The following is a 16,052-nucleotide window of genomic DNA, read 5'->3' on the forward strand; positions in this document are numbered from 1 at the left end:
AGCCGCTGTCCAGCAAGATATCCCAGATTTCAATGCATGGGGATGGTATAGGGACTCTACGAGCAAGACTTGGGAACCTTACTGGACTAATCTCGGAGTCAAAGCCTGCACCATATCTCCTCCACTGTGACTGCAAGACAGCATGTAGAGGGCACTGCAAGTGCTGTAAAGCCGGAGTTCGCTGCACTTCTATATGTGCATGTGAGGGTGTTTTACACACAATGATGGTGGAGACGATGAGAGATCCGGTGATTATAATGATAATTTATGTGATAAACCATGAGAATTCACTGTTGTTTTTTCATGTTATTGCTGTTTTTTTGTTATGCTAAGCAAACCTTTAAGAGTTTTGGACAAATTGACTAAATTATTCTTTTAACAATTTGACAATATAAATATTTCTTTGCAATAATAATGTGTCTTATTCTTTCTTATACTTTGAAATGTATTCACCTGTGGTACACTGAAAAGCATTTCACTTTTATAAGGAAATTAATAAACATTGAGAATAACCTTAAAAGTTAAAAAAAGGATTTTCAACCACAGTCTTGAAAAGAATACAGACATACACAAGCATAAATATAAATATGCCAATGGACTTCCTGTGATCAATAAACATAAAACAGACACCACATTCTCATTTGTAGCGCATTTGGTTCAAAATTTGAACCTTTTTCGGACAGCGGCCATATTGTATTTAGGGAATTTGGGGGGTCCTGATATACCCAATCATAAATGTAAGTATTCATATGGATTTCCCATCGCCAGAAAAGGTAAAATAAACATCAAGTTTGTATTTGTATCTCATCTGGCTCAAAAGCTATAGTCGAATCCCTTTTAGGCGGCGGCCATATTGGATTTGGCCGCCATCTTGGTCTCAGGGATCATTGGCTTGGGCGCCCTGATTAAATCATTTCACTATGCCCTCAGCTACATCTGTGCCAAATTTGGTGCTTGTATATGAATTTGCACGAACAATGGGATGTAAGGCCCCATTCTTCAGCCCAAAATGCTTTTTTGGACAGCGGCCATATTGGAATTGGAGGATCAAGGGGTCCAGATATACTGGGTCATAAATATAAACATTTCTATGTGTTTCCCATGATCAATTAAGCTGAAAAACATATAAAGTTTGTATTTGTAACTCATGTGGTTCAAAAGTTATAGCCAGAACCCTTTTCGGGCAGCGGCCATATTGGATTTGGCCGCCATCTTGGCCCCGAGGGTCGCTGGCTCCGGCGCCCTAGCTAAATCATGTCGGTATGACCTGAGCTACATCTGTGCCAAATTTGGCGCTTTTAGATGAATTTGCGCGAAAATGTGCTTAAGGCCCCCAACTATGACTGAAAATCCATATGAAATAATTATTTGAGTTAAAATCCTGAGAAACAGCTTGGAGTATTAATCAAGACGTGTCAAAACACAGGTAGTGGAGCTGATTACATCCACCTGCTGAGTGACAAACATAAGTGAGGAAAAGCTTTAAATATACACAGAGCTAAATGATCAGGAGGGGGGAAATAAGGCTCGCTTTCTCCTTTGATCAAATGACATGCAGCCAAAAAGGCTCACATTGATTTCTCAGGAGAGAAAATAGCATTACAATGATTGGGAAATATTGGTAAGTGCGATTTATATGGACTCTGCCATTGCACTACATGGAAAGAATGAGAAAGGAAGGAGGATTACATGGATCTGTTTTTTTTTTTTTTTTTTTGCGTCTGCTTTTGAAGCATGAATTGGCTAACTGGCATGACTTGGCGTGATCACAGAGCACTTGAAAAGCATCAGCGGGAGAGCTGAGGTCTATAGTACACCTCTCTATAAATCGCTGAAACAGCACCGTTCTCATCTCAGTGCGGACAAACTTAAAGTGCGCTCTACTTAAAAGCAGCTTGAAATGGTGTTTGCAGCCTGTTTTACTTCTGTAATCGGACTGCTTTGGGAGTGAAAACTCTATTTAATTGGAAAATGTACCAATCTAGGTTTCTTATAATAATAATTGTTTAAATAATAACCACAGTGGTCACAGTAGTCCCATTGAAATTGAATTCAATGAATTGAAATTAAATGCAATTCTTCAAAAGAAATGTATACTGATTTGGAACAAAATGACAGAATTATTTTATATTATTAATTAATTAATTAATTTATTTATTTATAAATACCCACACACTGTAAAAACTATTTTCAAGATTTGTTATCACAACATGTTTTCTTTTGTCAAATCAACTTTATAATAATTTATTTAGTTGAGATAACTTTATTTTTTTTTTTTTTGAGTTTCTGATGGTTAAATTAATCTACTTCATTGTATTAACTCACTTTTTCCAGTTCAATCAACTTAAAATTTTAAGGCAACCCGGGTTACTTACTTTTTTAAGTTAAACCAACAATATTTTTTTTACAGTGTAGTAATCATAACATTTTTTATTTTGTCAAATCAACTTAAATAATTTATTTAATTCAGATAACATATAATTTTGAGTTTCTGATGGTTAAATTAATCTTCTTCATTGTATTAACTCCAGTTCCAGTTCAATCAACTTAAAATTTTAAGGCAACCAGGTTACTTACTTTTTTAAGTTAAACCATCAATATTTTTTTACAGTGTATATAATAATAATAATACAACTAATATAAAAAATACATAAAATTAAATAAAATGTTAAAAATGATAAAAGCACGCACTTTCATTTGAAAACTAGATTTTTAAATAGATTTTCTTTTGTGCACGTGATACTTTTTTCTGCATTTATCACTAATAGGGCCTCTGTATTTTTATTGTTATTATAGTAATGTATGTTATTAAACCAGTAACCATAGTGTGTGACAGAGATTCTACCATAGATAAGGGACTGTTAGTCATTGTAAGGTTATTTTTTTGTGGCCGACTGTTGTGACATGTTATTGATAGTTGTTCACTGTTTGGGAAAGGGTCAAGGGTTTGAGATTACCCCAAGAAACTCAGCATTTAGTGATTTTGATAAATTCATCCCAGATTATTGTGTTTTAATTGAACATTAGTTTTGGCAGTTTATCTATGACCTGTCTGGGTAACTAAAATCTATATGTAGTGCCTCACGGCTGGAGCTGCTGGGATGTGTCTGTTCAGTGTAGATTCCTGATGCCAATAAAAGGCTGAAAGGATGTGTAAAGGGAGAGATAGTGAGACACTTCGTTATGAGTAACAGGTATGGTCACCCTTTAAAATGTCATCATAAAAATGTCTGTCTTCCACTGAATAAAAAGCGTTAAGTTCTTTACTTGCTAGGGGGAATGGAGTGTCTAAAATTAGACTCTATTGTATCTTAACCTTCACTGGTCAGGCGGTTCAGAGTAGTTGGCTGCCAATTTCACTTCTTTCATTAATAACTGTCTTTCCTTTAATAGTGTGCCTTCATGATATTAAAACCCGAGGGCTGGACTTTTCCTTTCAGCGAGAGGAGACATGACGGGATCCGCATGCCAACTTTGGTCATTAGTTAACAATCGTTTTACTTACAGAATTCATTGTAATTCATGAGTCTGAAGATTTGTTATGTCTATAAATATAAGAAATTAATGCTTTTACTCATCAGGGATGAGTATTTCTGTTTTCTTTTGAACTGAAAAAACAATTCTATAATTTTTCCACAAGGCATATTATCAGTTTTCAACATTGATAATAATAAGAAATGGTTATCGAGCACATGGTTTCTGAAGGATCATGTGTCACTGACTAGTGATCATCACAGGTACTGTATAAATTACATTTCTAAAATATATTCAATTAGAATAATATTATTTAAAATTTAGCATTCTGTGAGAGAATTCATTATAGATGGTGGATGGATAGGAGAGAAATGTTTATTACAAATATTCTTATTTCAATATACATACTTTACTCGACCTGATTATAATGAAAAGTAATGAAGTTAACTAATTCAGTTAAAAATGAACTTGACTTTACTCAACATTGTGAGTTATTTATTTTTATCTTTAGAGTTTTATGTTGTTAAATTAAAAATGGCCTTAAAGGAGTAGTTTGCTGATAGACTTTTGCTGATAATTGACTCACCCCCATGTCATCCAAGATGTCCATGTCATTATTTCGTCAGTCGAAAAGAAATGAAGGTTTTTGATGAAAACATTCCAGGATTTTTCTCCATATAATGGACTTCAATGGGAACCAATCAGTTCAAGATCCAAAAGGCACTTTCAGTGCAAACTGCAAACTGTTCAAAGGGCTTTAAATGATTCCAGACGATGAATAAGGGTCTTATTAAGTGAAACAATCGCTCATTTAAAAAAAAAAAAGTTTAAGTTTTATAAAATGGTCGCCTTCCTCTGTTCTGTGATGCGCGTTCGTGACTCTCCTATTCGAACTCGTTTATCAAAACGAACGCATATTTTTTCGTGTCATTTGATCAAATGAACGAGTTGACTCGGGAAAAGATTCATTGATTTTGATGAACAAGTTAGACCAGGAGAGTCACGAACGCGCATCACAGAACAGAGCAAGAGGACCATTTGAGCTTATAAAACTTAAACTTTGTTATTTTTTTTTTTTTAAATGAGCGATCATTTCGCTTGATAAGACCCTTATTCATCGTCTGAAATCATTTAAAGCCCTTTGAACAGTTTGCAGTTTGCACTTTTTTTTTGCTAAAGTGAACCACTCCTTTAAAAAATCGCTCCACAAAAATATGCCACGATTTGAGGTATCATTTATTTCTGTGGCATAAACTGTGTGGGATTTATACGTCGATGTCTCATTTGGGGTCACCGAACTCGAGTATTGAGCCATAGTGAGACTCGATGGTGGACACACTAATAACCGTACTAGATCTTCTTCTTTGTCTTAGCCGTTATTGTCTTTCTCAGTGATTGCTGTCGAGCAGCGCCAAGAGCCCTTTCAAAAACACGTCCAACTCCAAACCACGTTCCCATTAAAGGAATTTCACAGGAGAATTAGACTAAATGGAAGCCAGAATGAATATCTGAGTCAGAGTCCATCTCCACGTCCGCACGGCACCTTTGATCAGCTCGCCGCAGCGTGGGGCCCCGGGGCCTCATCCTCCGGCTCCCGTCTGCCTGATTGAATGTGACGGCGCAGATATAATATCAATACTTTCTCCATGATTAGGAATAAGGAACTCCTGTTCTTTTGGCAAGTGCTAACCGCATTAAGCCGGTTCTGGGACGGGCGCGCGAGAGCGCCAAACGCAGAGTTAGTGTCTCATCAGCTAGTAATGGGGAGCAGACAGGTGACAGGCCTGTTCATTACACACACAATTGACTGGCCGCACACACACACAGATGCATAGAGTCGTATTTTTCATTATACGTCCATTCCGCTTGCTTTCATTTACAGGCGCTAATGAGAAAATGTCCCCATTGATGGCAATGTTATCACTTTGCTGCCATTTGTTTGCTTTAGCGCGGTAAAGAGGACGTCTGCCGTTCGTAACACATTAGTCTCATTTTGAAAAACTGTCAGGTTTTTTTTGTCTTAAAGGGAAAAATAATTAAAAATAAGCATCCTTTGACAACAAGCTTTATGGAAGGTCACTGACAGCCCGACTCAAACCGATGCATTTCCGTCTCGGGTAATTTAGACGTATTTGAAATAACGAACGCGTCAAGCGGAATGCAAAACAGGATCCTTCATCGTGATCCTTTTTCCTGTATAATATGACTAGCGTCAGTCTGCTGACATCCAGTTTTGTCTTGCTTGAAGGTTGGTTAAGTTTGCTTTTATTGTCTATCCACTCACTGCGGTACTATTTCTCTCTATTAGCGCGTTGGGATCGAGGCCTCGACTGATGAAACTCGAGCAGGCCGGAGCCGAGGGGACGTGTCTGGGAACAAATGGACGGCATGAATTCATTACGCTCATTTGCGATAACAAGTGCTTGTGGTTTTAATTGACTTAATCAACAAATACAATTAATCAGAGATTTCTAATTAATGATAATTGATTGAATATCCACTGGGTCACTGTCAGAGCTCCTTTCCCGTGTCCTCGCCGTCACTGTAGGGGATTTGGGGCTCCGCTCCTCAATCTCGCCGAGATTAATTGAAAATGTTAAAATTGCAGCGGCTGTAAAGAGCGAAATGAAGTGTGCGCTCGTGTTTTCCCGGCGGAGGACGAGAAACAAATACCCCCGAATCCGAAAGAGCAGAGCCTGTCGTATGGCTTTTTTTTTTTGCTAATCCTCCGTAAAGCACGTCAGCGCCGGTGCACGCGTCATTTAAACTCTCCTCGCGCTTAAGTCGCACCGCACACCAAAAAAAAAAAAAAAAAAAAAAGTCAGAATATCATAAGGCTTAGATTTTAATGAAATTAAGTGGGAGGGAGAGATGGGGAATTGGAGTTTAAAGGCTTTAGGCTGCGTCTGGATGGAGGCATGGTCTGTTCTCGTTTTGTGCTGAATAAAGAGATAAGCAGTTTTTTGGAGGAACACTCTGGGGAGGTCTGTGTAATACACATGCATCTTCACGGCTCGGCTCTCCGCCTCAGGTGTGATTACAGACTCTGATAGCGAGAGACCTGTAGATTAATACTGTACACCAGATGGATTTAGCCACACGATAACAGCCAGGGGAGTGAGACGAGAGAGAATAGTCGTACCGTCGTTCTGACGACTGATCCTCTGATAGCTTTATTAAACAGCACATGATAGATGATCCACCCGTGATCTTGTCTGTTCTTACAGTGGATGGACAACTCAAGGGTGGCTATATATGTTTTGTTTCTCAAAATACTCCCTACGGATCGTTTTATTGCTCGGTTCTGAAGGGGACACAAACATTTGGGACATAAATAGTTAACTTTTTATTAATAATAGTCATAAACAAGGGTTATACTGTAAAAAAATGAAACGATCAATAAGTTATGACAACTTGTGTTTTTACTAGGGCTGGGCAACGATTAATCGCGATTAATCGCATCCAAAATAAAAGCTTGTGTTTACATAATATATGTGTAGTGTGTATGATTATTTTGTATATAAAAATGTACACATTCGTGTATATATTAAAGAAAAATCTGTTAGTAATATATAAAATATTAATATTTATATTTAATATAAAATATATATAATATATATTATATATTTATATATAATATAAATGATGTAAAAATACACATCAAGTATATACATGGAAAATGTCTTAAATATATACATGCATGTGTGTGTATTTATAAATACAAAATAATTATAGATACTACACGCACATATATTATGTAAACACAAACTTTTATTTTGGATACGATTAATCGCGATTAATCATTGCCCAGCCCTAGTTTTTATATTGCTTTAACTTGCCAAAATAAGTTAAGCTAGCTATACAAAATTTAACACATTTTTAAGTCAGTTTAATTTAATTTAAGTTGAAATGACTTACAGTTTTAAGTACAATCAACTTGTATGTTTAAGGCAGAAACATTTTTACTAATTTTCCTTTTAAGTAGCTTTGATTTCAATTATTTTGCACTCTGTCATTGTTAGTGTTAATATTTATTATAGATTTTTTTTTTAGTTCCAGTTTTAGTTTTTATTTTAGGCTGCCAAAGTTCATGTCTTAATTGGTAAAGTTGAATTTCTCTTCACAGCCTAAAGTTATTGCTGTCTAGTGACATTTTTATAGTTAATACAGGTTGGGTGTAAAGTTTTATACTTTGTATATATCATGTATTAAAAACAAAAACTAATAATTGATTAGTTATAGTAATTAATCAAATTAGTTAATTATATCTTTTTTTTCGAGTTATGATCATATCTTTTCGTTTAGTAATTGTTTATCCAAGTTATGTTCTGATTTAGTTTCCATTTTAGTTTGTGTTAATTGCCGTAATGCTGCAATTAATGTAGTTCATTAGTCTAATTGTTGGCTATTTAATGTTCCCAAGCAACGTAGTAGCTTCCCGCTTTCCATATTTACAGTCACAGCTGTGCATGTATCTGCATTTTACAGCTGCTTTGAATGGAGTTTGTAGCTCCAACTTTTAGAGCATATTAACAAGTTTTAATATGCATAGCAGCTCAGATTGTTCGTTCTTGCGAGAATTAGATGTCGTATGGACTTTGTTGAAATCTTTTCTGAAACCGGAGTCGCATTGCAGTCTAGGAGAAACAATTGAGATACTTTTCATTTGTGATTTTTCTTTCACAATATGCTGTTCTGTCTCTCTCGGTCTACCTCTTTCAGTGTTTTGATATCTGACTGAGGCACGAGGGCCCGCTGGCCCCCTGCCAGCACTTCAGTCTCAGTGCTGGTTTGTGGCTCTGAAATGGAGTCATTTTGTGGACTCACATACTGGAAGAAAAACAGCCTACTCACTGCGCCGTGTGTTTGGAAAAAGCTTTTTAGCAAATATTGGCCTACTATACTGCACTGTTCCTCTTCCTAAATAAGACTCAAGAACCAGTAATGCAGAAACAATGTCATTTTTCTAGTGTTTTGTATGTCTAAAACCTCAATGTGGCATACAGTACATGCAGTGATGTAGTCTCACGTTTTGAGATACTTAATCTGAGGGGACTTGTGGTATTGATTAAACATAGTCATCTGTATTATTTTCTATGAAGTTACAGTAGGTTAAGAACGGAGTAGTAGCCTGTTGGATTCTTTTAGAATCAGGCGTGGTTCATATTGCTACTTATTCTGATCAAGAAATTGTCACTTAGACTGGAAATCTTCTCACTGACATGTAAGCAGAGGTATCACTAACGATTGTATTGGTAATCTTATCTGTCAATTAAAGGTATAGCGGAGGATTTTCTTTTTCCGGGTGGGTAGTCTATACTATTGGTCGATCTAAGTGTCAATCATTCTGGTGATATGTTTACGTAAGGCCGTCGTACGTGCTCGTCCCTATGTAGTTTTCACTTTCAGGTGTATTATGTCGGAGTTGCGGTTTCAGCCATTCCTTTGAAAATGGCTGAGGGTCGAAAGAGAAAAAAAATGTATACGAAGTGTATGATAAGAAGAGAAAGGCCGCAGAATATAGAAACAAGACCAGAGTGATTTTGGGTTAATATCACACGCTGGCGTGCGCTAAAAGCACAGGTTGGGCTTCTCACTGATGCCGCAGTCGCGAAGATTCTACTACACAGGTAAAGAAATCCATTTAAAATCACTAGTAAAAGTTAATGCAAGCTACTTAGCAATGCTAGCCCTGGTACAAGTCATGCACCGCATAGACACGGTAAACATCTCAATTTGTCTAAAGTAGCCTTTTGACCAAAATGGTAAATGGTATCACGCTGAAATATTCTAAAACCGAAATCTGAAATATTCTAAAAACTTTATTATTACACAAATGCCACAAGCTACTTCTCCATACGCAACTATGTATAAAAATAACTTATTAATACGTATTAACAATGAGACATATTAGGTTAAGGACCAACGTAATAGCACTGCTTATATGTTGCTATGTAACGTAATTGCGATTTGCAAAATAGTTTCCTCAGATCGTATTTTGTGTGATACAGGGTTGGACATATCATGTCTTGAGTCCTCGGTCACTTGACATGGGCATTTGACATGTTGTCTTTTTTATGAATATTTTTGAGTTAGTTTACAATTTGCAACATAATTGTGCAAGGCGTAATAGTAGGCGTTCCCTCTCGGGAGTGTTGTGCATGTGCATTTATTATTTTTTTAGGGCGGGTCTTCTCTAAAATTCGGAAAGATCCTCCGCTATACCTTTAATCGAGTAATTGCAACTTTAGTGAACAATAATCATTAAAGGAGTACTTCACTTTTAAAAAAAACTGCTGATATTTACTCACCCCCATGTCATCCAAGATATCCATGTCTTTCTTTCTTCAGTCGAAAAGAAATTAAGGTTTTTGATGAAAACATTCCAGGATTTTTCTCCATATAATGGATTTCAATGGGAACCAAACGGTTCAAGGTCCAAATGAGAGTTTCAGTGCAAACTGTTCAAAGGGCTTTAAACGATTGCAGACGATGAATAAGGGTCTTATCAAGAGAAACGATCGCTCATTTAATAAATAAATAACACATTTTAAGTTTTATAAGCTCAAATGCTCGCCTTGCTCAGTTCTGTGATGCGTGTTCGTGACTCTCCTGTTCGAATTCGTTTATCAAAATGAACGAACGAATCTTTTTTCGTGTCATTTGGTTCATTCAACGAACGAAATGAACGAGTTGACTCGGGAAAAGATTTGTTCATTTTGATGAACGAGTTCGAATAGGAGAGTCACAAACGCGCATCACACCCTAACTCTAACCCCTTATTCATCATCTGAAATCATTTAAAGCCCTTTGAACAGTTTGTACTGAAATTGTCTTTTGGACCTTGAACCGTTTGGTTCCCATTGAAGTCCATTATATGGAGAAAAATCCTGGAATGTTTTCATCAAAAATCTTAATTTCTTTTCAACTGAAGAAAGAATGACATGAACATGGACAGCAAAAGTTTTTTTTAAAGTGAACTACTCCTTTAACATGACTTAGGCCTACATACTAACAATGAGGCAATAATAATTGGTTCAGAAACAATATTAAAAGCAAGTAATCATGGTTTTGTTGAACAACACTGTTAAAATGCATAATGCAATATACATAATAAACATAATAAACATATGTACATTATGTGGGCGCTAACAACCGTTTGATTGCTGCTGTTACACTTCACAACATGATCAAATCCATAATTAATATAGTACAAACAACATTCATGTCCACTGAATCTTTAATATTTGGCCACTTCTTTATATGATAGAAATGCTGCAGCCAATAACGTCATTTCTTTACCATGTGGACATGTAAATTCAGTGCAAAGGTTTAAACATACATTTTGAAATCAGGACAAACAACGGTTTGCATGTTTAGAAACTGATTTATTTATTCTCCTGTGATTTCTTCCCATTATGATTTACATTACAAATCTGGTGAAATGGCGCGCGATGCATTCCCAGATGAACGTTATAAGCAGCCCAAACTCAAAGCATATGCAGCGCTGGAGTTTGTTAACCGAGCTGCTGAGATGATAACAGTGCAACTCTGCACTATGAAACACAAATCCTGTCAGACTTTATACGTTCCCAAATGCACACTATTGGAAACTCAAACAAACAGCACATGCAGAGACTGAGTTTGTGTGGAGTAGCACTTACTGTGAACCGAAGTCCTGAAAACCGGCCGCAGCACATATATTTATTTAACTGAATAACAGCTTTTGTGATTTCACAATAGCACTATGCTAGATTATGATTTTAAATGGTTTTAATTAGGGCTGTCAAATCGATTGATTACGTCTAACATAAAAGTTTGTGTTTATATAACACAATTGTGTGTATATATTATGTACATATATATGTGTGTGTAGACAGTATCTCACAAAAGTGAGTACACCCCGCACACATTACAGCAAACATTTTAGTATATCTTCTCAAGGGACAATACTATAGAAATGAAACTTGGATATATTTTAGAGTAGTCGATGTGCTGCTTGTATAGCAGTATATATTTACAGTCCTCAAAATAACTCAACACACAGCCATTATTGTCAAAATAGCTGGCAACAAAAAGTGGTAACAGCTGTACGTTATTTAACCATGCAAAGCCACATGTCCCATTCATCATGTTCATGTTTTTTGTCTGCTTGACAGGACCATACAAATTTGTGCATCTTGTAGTAGAGCAGTTCAAATTTGTGTTTTGAGTGCAATTCTCTCATACTGACCACTGATGTTCAACATGGCACCGCATAGCAAAGAACTTGAGAATTGTTGCTCTCCACAAAGTTGACCGGTAACACCCTGAAACTTACAGTACAGGCCAGCGACTTACAGATGTTTTCCAAGACGGATTCCACTTGGAAGAGGTCTCGCAAGGGTCAATCAAAGAAGTTGAGTCCTCTGGGCATGCTCAAGCGGATGGTGAAGTGCCATGTGTCCAACATCCAGCAGCTCCGTGATGTCATTATGGAGGAGTGGAAGAGGATCCCAGCAACAACCTGTGCAGCTCTGGTGAACTCCAAAGGCAGTGCTAGATAACACTGGTGCTCACACAAAGTTTTTACATGTTCACTTTGGGTGTACTCACTTTTGTTGCCAGTTATTTTGACAATAGTGGCTGTATGTTAAGTTATTTTGAGGACAGTAAATATATACTGCTCTACAAGCAGCATATTGACTACTCTAAAATATATCCAAGTTTCATTTCTAAAGGATTGTCCCTTGAGAAGATATACTACACTCTAAACAATGCTGGGTTGTTTTAACCCAAATTTGAGTCAAATATGGACAAACAAATGTTGGGTTAAAAATTTCATTTAAAATTTTAACCCAACTTTCAACGGTAATTTTTAACCCAACATTTGGGTTTGTCCAGATTTGACCCAAATTTAGGTTAAAACAACCCAGCATTTTTTAGAGTGTAAAATGTTTGCTGAAATGTGAGGGGTGTACTCACTTTTGTGAGATACTGTATGTTTGTATGTATATATACATACACACCAGTGGAGATTTCTTTAAGACTGCAAGGGAAGCTCAGCTTCCCCTATAATGTCAAACAAATAATGATCAAATGTGTACTATTGTGTTAACATTTTAATGAGTAAAAATGCGTTAGAACAGTTCTTTCTAGTTCGTTCAGATTAAGCTACAAATAGCAGGTCGGCTGACTTGATCTCCTTCTCATGCAGCGCCTCCTGTAGCCCGTCACAGTGCATGCGTTTTCCTATGGCATTTCCCCGTTGAAGCTCGGCGTCCATTGACTTCAATGGGGCTGCTTTGAACAGTTTTTTTCAGTGCTGTTAAACTAGACGGTCATTGGATAAATGCTGCGATTATGTCCCGCCCACGGACGCCGGGCGTCTCTGGGTTTAATAGGGAAGTGGGCTGGCCTGGCGTCCGGGCGTCCGCGTGATGATTGGAGGATTGCATCTCCTTTTGATTGACAGCGATTTCACCCAATAAAAAAATCGCTGACGCGGAAGCTAGTTTAAAGACTTCGTGCTCAGTCTCGTCGCGAATTTTGTGTGTATTTTACTCGAAAGACGAACTACTGTAACATATTTCTTAGTATTTGCAATTTTCATCAGATATTTCACAGTTCAACCTAATTCCCACATTTCTTCCGTCGATGTCAGGTGTCTTGTTGTTACATGTGCGGGCGTGGTGTTTGAATCACGGCACATCTGTCTAGTTTGGTTTCAGTTTTGTGTTGGGATTCGGACATGCATTCTCCGCGTGTTTGTTTTCGGTTGTGAGTGCACAGGATGACCTTATGGTCGTACTCATGCGTAACGTTAGCGTTCTGTCTTGTCGTGTTCGCTCTGTTCAGTGTGTTGTGTATTGTGGGGCACATGGCTTGTGTTTACATCGGCCGCGTGCTTTCATGTCATGTTTTGTCTTGTGCTGTGTAGCTTGTGTTTTACACTAGCTGTGTGCTTTCATGTTGTCATGTTCTGTGTGAACACGTGTCTTATGAGTGTTCTCATCGTTCTTCAGGTCTCATTTTGTGTGAGCACAATTGCTTTTTAATTTGTTTTATTGGTCATGTGTTTTTGTCATGTTTGGTATGAGCACATGGCTTGTGCTTGTCATGTGTTTGTTGTGCCATATGTGCTTTCCTGTCATTTTGACTCCCATCTTGTTTCCTGATTATTAGTTATTTTGCCCCACCTGTCCTCCCTCGTTACCTGCCTTTTTTGCTCCCAATTTATTCCCCTTGTTTGTTTTTTGTTTGTTTTTTATCAATAAAATAAAGCCCATCAACTCTGCATCGAGTCCTCGCTCTTTTCACCATCCCCACACCTGACAGTCGAGTTTAAAAAAAAAGAAGAAGAAAAAAGAGCTTCCCCTCTTTGAAAGACCAGCAGCCGCCACTGATACACACTCACACACATATATATATATATATATATATATATTATTTAAACACAAACTTTTATGTTAGATGTTATTAATCGCGATTAATCGATTTGACAGCACTAGTTTGAATATATTGATTCGTGCAGCCTTTGAAAACTAATAATGGTTCAAGGATTCTCGTCTGTGGAATACGCCTCTTCCGGTATTTTTTTTTTCTGGTTAATCGAGGATTTTTTTAAATCAGGTTCTCGAATTTAATAGAGAAATCGAGACAGCCCTACATGCAATTTAACAAATCTTTACATCTTTTCTGTTATTTAAAGGAATGCTTATTTATTTGTCACAATGTCTGTTTAAAAAAATGTCTAATTTTTTATTCTGAATTCTAATAGTCTATTAACAAAAAAATACTTCTAAATGAGTTTTTTTTTAATGCGTTTTTCAGTAAAAATATCTAAAAGTCCTTAAAACAAGCTACATTTGCTCTATTGGATATTGAGTCATGTTTAGATTGTATCTTTAATACGAGTGTTGTCTGAGTTTTATTTATACGGTTATCGAGTAAAAGAAGAAAAAGTAATAAACATCTGCCAGTGCAGTGAGAAAAAAATACACTCGTATTACTTATTTTACTTTGTTACTTAATAAAACTCTGCCAGTGAAGTGAGACAAAATACACTTATATTAAAGAGCCAATCTATGAAAACAAGTCTGCAAGCAGTGCTGCTTTTCAAGTAAATATCTTGTGTTAACTATTTGTAGATGTTTTGGTTGAAGAATAAGACAAAATTCTCAGTCTAGTCTATTAACGTGTGATGAATTCCTGCTAACGTGTAGTTGCCAAATAAAATAGTCTCACGTAGTTTTTGTGTTTTTTTGTGGGCAGAATTCATCACATGTTTGGTGGGCATTTATCTGAAGCTGATATCAGAGGCTGAACAAGTCATGTGCTTTTATCATAAGATATTTGCATGTCTTTAAGAAGCTAGGGCACCACATTTCCCATACACCGTCCATTTGAGTGTCAGTTTTCCTCACACGTTTGCTTTCTATCTGTCAAAAGTTTCAACTCTTGGGCATGATAACTCTATCACAGCATGTTTGCTCCTCGGCCTCCTCTCAGGCACGCCGCCATTGAATTTTACAGTCTCATTACCTGTTTAAAAGACACGGGAGAGGGAAATATGCTAAAACAGAGGAGCGAAGCACTCCGGGAAAAATAAAATCCAATTTAAATGTAATGGTGAAATGTAATGGTGTTTAATATTTATTGAAAAATGTACAGAAAATGTAAGGCGGTGCTTTCCGAGGCTGGTGGGATTTGCATAAATTGTTCTCTGAATGTTTCCGTCCCATACCGCACATGGAGTATCACCGTCTCTTTCGCAAAGCTGCCGCTGCATATTTAAAAGGGGTTTTGGTGCAGGTGAGAGACCGTCAGAAGACCTGCAATCCCTCCAAAACGCGGCGTTGTCGTCTTTGGGAGAGTCTATATGCTCTGGCGGTTTCATTAAACAAGTGTCATAGCTGGACACTGAAGCATGGGAGTGCAGCTTTGGCCTTTAAATATTTAATTCTGTCGTGTTTATAGGGAGAGGGGGATGTGATTTACACGCTCCTGACAGCCTGAATTGTTGCGGAGACCTCATCAAGCGCACGGGAGTCTCTCTTTCTCTCTCAGTGTCAGTTTCTCTCTCTCTCTCTTCATTCACTATGTTCATTCATGGCTCTGAGGTTCAGTGAGTTCACATACATGACTAGCAATAAAAACCCCATGTTGTAGTTGTGGCAAATGTTGGAGAAGAGTTCGTTAAAAGTCGTTTTTTAGCAGACCGCACTACATTTTTCAGTAGAGAGGTTGTAGCTCAGTATCTGTATCAAGGTGTTTTTTCACTATTTCTGTTCCTTTTGTATTATAATTTTGTTATATTAACACACTTTGTTAGAACGGATCTCTTCATTTTTCAAGTAACTTTGGGAAGACAGATTCATTTTAGCGATTCATTTCATTTGAATCATTTTGTTCGGATGGTTCGAACAAATCATCACTCAGTAGTATTCCCAAGTCCCTGAGCAACATTTTTTTTCATCTTTTGAAATATTCAGTTACATTAAATGTTTCAAAAATGTAACTTCTGCATCATTAGTTTAAACAAATCTAAACAATTGTAGCATTCTTTATTTTTTTTCATTTGGACAGTTCATGTCAAT

The 16,052-nt window shown here is 36.9% G+C and overlaps 1 protein-coding gene across 3 annotated transcripts in view; it reads left to right on the top strand.

The window, feature by feature from the left end:
• The window catches only part of akap6 (A-kinase anchoring protein 6), a 194,284-nt gene that overhangs the window by 165,061 nt on the left and 13,171 nt on the right, over nt 1-16,052 (top strand). The gene's annotated exons all lie outside the window — the stretch shown is intronic.

Source organism: Pimephales promelas, chromosome 15, assembly GCF_988280905.1.
Source record: "Pimephales promelas chromosome 15, fPimPro1.hap1.1, whole genome shotgun sequence".
NCBI classification, from domain to species: Eukaryota; Metazoa; Chordata; class Actinopteri; order Cypriniformes; family Leuciscidae; genus Pimephales; species Pimephales promelas.